Genomic DNA, 4,221 nt, shown 5'->3' with positions numbered 1-4,221 from the left:
GAATGATTATCAGTTCCACACACAGAGATATATAAATTCTACATTTATTTAAATGGAAAAAAACCCCCAAAAAACTTCACTGGTATCGGATCGGTATCGGCCAATACTGAACCGTAGGTATCAGAATCGGTATCGGAGGTGAAAAAGGCGGATCGGAGCATCCCTAATGAAAACATTTGACTATACTTTCATTTAATCCAAACTGTGTACATATTTAATTTTAAAGGGCTTTTGAAATCCCAGAACTGCTTTTCTGACTGATATGACACAAACAATGTTAACCATTTGTACATTCTCTAACACGCCTATTTTAGATTCACAATTCATTTAAAAGCCTCTGGTGTGTAAAAATAGTAAATATCATCATGTCCTCCTGTTTTTTACCCTAATAAAATTTATAGGAGCATTAAATAGTTAATAGAGAATGGGAATCTACGTCACGCCACGTTGGATTCCGCCATGTTTTAGGTCACGTTCAGGAGCACACAGTGTAAACACACGCAAATCACCACAGAAAAAACCCACCATTTACTATTAATATTTTTTTGAAACCCATCTAACATACTCTTAGAATAAAACGGACTAATATGTAAATCTAGCTAGATCACAAACAGTGGATAATTTATCATTGTTATATATCGTAATATTGCCAAGTAAAACTGCCCAGTGTAAAGAATTAAGCCATTATAGAGGTAACAGAACCTACTAGAAGGCTAAGCTGCTTTGAAACGATGTGTATTGTGGATGCTATGCAAATAAATACCTTGAACAAACAAGTTGAAGATTCTTACTATTAGAGATGCCGAACAACGATGCAAGCGATCAAATAAATGAATGAATGAAACTTAATCCGTGCAAACAAGTGGCTGGGTATCAATGAGCTGCCGCAAGATAACGTTTCCATATATGATTTTCTTTTATTTGTGGTGTGAGGGCTTGTGTTTAATGCAAACCACTGTATATATAAATCTACAGAGATCAATCAATCAATCAGACACATCTTATTTGAGTTGTTTACCATACCGAGTTTCAGTTTAACTTTTATCCGAGTTCTGTAGTGAATGTAAGCTAGACATTTTATATTATTTTATGTTTATATGATTCAACTTAAGATCGCGTTGGAATGATTAACGCTTACTGTATCAACATAGCATTAATCAAAAGCAGAAGTATTTAATGCAGACATTGATAAGGGCTTGTCATTGAAAATGCATTGCCGCTGTGATGACACATTCCCATTCTCTTATGCTCGTTATATTAGCGTTAGCCGTGCTTATGCTAACGATTAACTACTCCAATAAAAGTGTTCATTTCAATCTGACATTCAAATTAAAATATTGAATAATATTCATAACAGAAGCGGTGTTTCCCATAGACTTGCACTCTATTTGCAAATTCATTCTCTGCCAGCAGGAGGCGCTGTTGGAGTGGGAGAGACAGAGGTTTCCACAGTAACGGCTGTAATCAAATAAGCGCTGCGCTCACAAACTGCTCAGGCATTACAGGCAAGATGAAATGAAAATGTCATCTATAATTTTCTGAAGACAGTCAGTTTTCTTCAGAAATACAGTGATATAAAAACACCCGCACCAGGTTTCGACTTTGACACGTGCAGTGCTCATGTTTATTCAACGAAGTCAAAGCCTTTTGGAAAATCTATTTGTGGCGGTCGGTTTTGATATTGTGGTGGGCCACCACAAATAAATCAATGTATAGGAAAATACGATTATATAAATAAAATTATATCTAAATATAAAAAATTTAAATGAAATTTACCTGCTTGAACTCTTTCATTTGATCTGGGTGTCTGTCTTTAAAGTGTTTTGTTAGTTTGGTGTGTTTCCTCATTTTGATGTCGCCACGTCTCAGTGCTTTTATGAAGAGAGCGCATGTGCGCACCTTTCAGATAGCGCATCAAGAACCGCATTGACCGGGTACTCTGTACCACCGGTACTTAAAAAAACCTGGTACCGTAACATTTTAATTTTTTTAGTACCGACTTGGTACCGAAGTACCGGGTCTTTTGACAACACTAATTACTAGGGCTGTCAATAAATATTAGAATATTCGGCGAATTTAAAATAAAAATCCATATTTTATCCAAGGTTTTTGCATTCAAATTTTAGGTGTGTGTCAGGCAGCCTTATCAGTGGCGCACGAAATGCGACGATGATGTAAGTGTCATTGTGTGACGAGTGGGGGCGGGGCCGAGAGTCGTGGGAACGGAGCGAGGTCGGTGGAGTAATTGATAATGAGTGACACCTGCACCACTCACCGGTCTCCAGTCCCACTCGCGTCTCGCACAAGAGAGCTGCATGTTTAGAAAGCCATGTAACATGAATGTAATTTCAACTTTTAAAAAACATGTCTCGAGACCTTATGTTTTTTTTCCCCCATCCCACTGCATCTTATGTTTTTAAATAAAAAAGTACTCTTTGTGATTGGTTTTCAGTCCTTTGTATTAAACTAGGCTTTACATACATACATGATGCTGTTTTGTTTGTTAATGTTTAAGCAAATGAATTAATTATATATGGTTTATAAACATAAATTTAAACGTTATGCACTTTTTTTCAAAGATATTCGTGTAATTTTATTGCTTTGAAGAAACGTGCATTAGTAATATTTTGCTCGATGCACCCTCTTGTGGCCTCAGGAGATAAGCCAAACTTTGTGCCTTTGTGCCTGTGAAATTATGCCTTTTAAATCTGAATATAATTCGAATATTGATAATATTGAAGTACAAAATTCGAATTTAGTTTTTCAGCCATTTTGATGACAGCCCTACTCATTACCTCTTTGGTAACTGCTAGGTTGTCAGACTACTGCTTAAGACACAGTTTTAACATAGAGGCTAAGTTTATGCAACTAGCCTTAGACCAGCGGTTCCCAATCCCAGTCCTCACACCCCCCTGCTCTGCATATTTTGCATGTCTCTCTTGTTTTGGAATATTCCAGGGATTTTTGGAAAGTTTCCGGAAATTTACCGGAAATGTTCCACCCCTTTGCAACCCTAGTTCCGATTGATATGATCCCTATACAGTGTTCATTGCTCCCTATTCCATGAGCAGGGGAAATCCGTTTAAGTTTTCTTCTCTTCGGAACATTAATTCATGGATTTGCGCTGCGCCGCTGCCTGCAATGTCTCACACACCGATGAGTGTGACATCATTAGAGCCCAACCGATATATCGTTTAGCCGATATTATCGGCAGGTCAGTGGAGTGTAGAGGTGCACGGATGAGCTCAAACTTCACCCGAGTCCGCTGCTTCGAATTATCCGTCTGCCACCCACCCACACCTATATTTGATCGTCACATTACAATGATTCTAATTCTTAGTTTTGCATGATGATATGATGAATGGATGGTTCATTTTAACCGCAAATTCAGTGACGTTAGAGACTAGAGCTGATCTGCGCATCACGGCATGCGTCTGCGGCACATTAAAGCCTGTGTTACTGCCACCGGAGCTGATCGCGGCCACTCAATGCTGGTGTTTACATTTACATTTAGTCATTTAGCAGACGCTTTTATTCAAAGCGACTTACAAATGAGGACAATAAAAGCAGTTACTCTCACAATGAGCTTATCATATTCGTTTGCTACATTAGTAGGGCCCTATGATTTCTGCGATGCAGAAAACATGGACGGAATCACAGAATCCAGTCATAAAAATGGAATTTACTGTATAAAGTGGAATTTCATGGAATTTGTCTTATTTTTGATGAATAAATGAAAAACAGGTCAGTACATATATATACGTATATATAGACTGTGTCTGTGAATATTAAACTGCAAAAAGACGATTTAAATGTGAATGTTCTGCATGTTCATTGAATTACCAGAAAATACACAACACAAGAGTTTGTGAAATTTTTTTTGATTAATTATTATTATTTATTAAATTCATGTCTAGCACACTTTAATGCACTTTGAATGGAACATATACACTCGTTTCGAACTGGAATCATGGCGGAATATCCGGTGATGTCCACTTCGCAGGGCACTAACGTTCGAATAGAACAAACGTCGTACGTGATAAGAGATACAGGTGCATCTCAATAAATTAGAATGTCGTGGAAAAGTTTATTTATTTCAGTAATTCAACTCAAATTGTGAAACTCGTGTATTAAATAAATTCAGTGCACACAGACTTAAGTAGTTTAAGTCTTTGGTTCTTTTAATTGTGATGATTTTGGCTCACATTTAACAAAAACCCA

At 37.2% G+C, this 4,221-nt stretch overlaps 1 protein-coding gene across 5 annotated transcripts in view; it reads left to right on the top strand.

The window, feature by feature from the left end:
- Nucleotides 1-4,221, top strand: part of LOC107691600 (ADP-ribosylation factor-like protein 13B) — a 24,715-nt gene that overhangs the window by 9,346 nt on the left and 11,148 nt on the right. The gene's annotated exons all lie outside the window — the stretch shown is intronic.

The sequence above is a fragment of the Sinocyclocheilus anshuiensis genome, unplaced genomic scaffold (assembly GCF_001515605.1).
Source record: "Sinocyclocheilus anshuiensis isolate Anshui unplaced genomic scaffold, SAMN03320099.WGS_v1.1 scaffold442, whole genome shotgun sequence".
Lineage (NCBI taxonomy): Eukaryota > Metazoa > Chordata > Actinopteri > Cypriniformes > Cyprinidae > Sinocyclocheilus > Sinocyclocheilus anshuiensis.
Note: the sequence above shows the minus strand (reverse complement) of the source record. Positions and strands in the feature narration are given on the sequence as shown.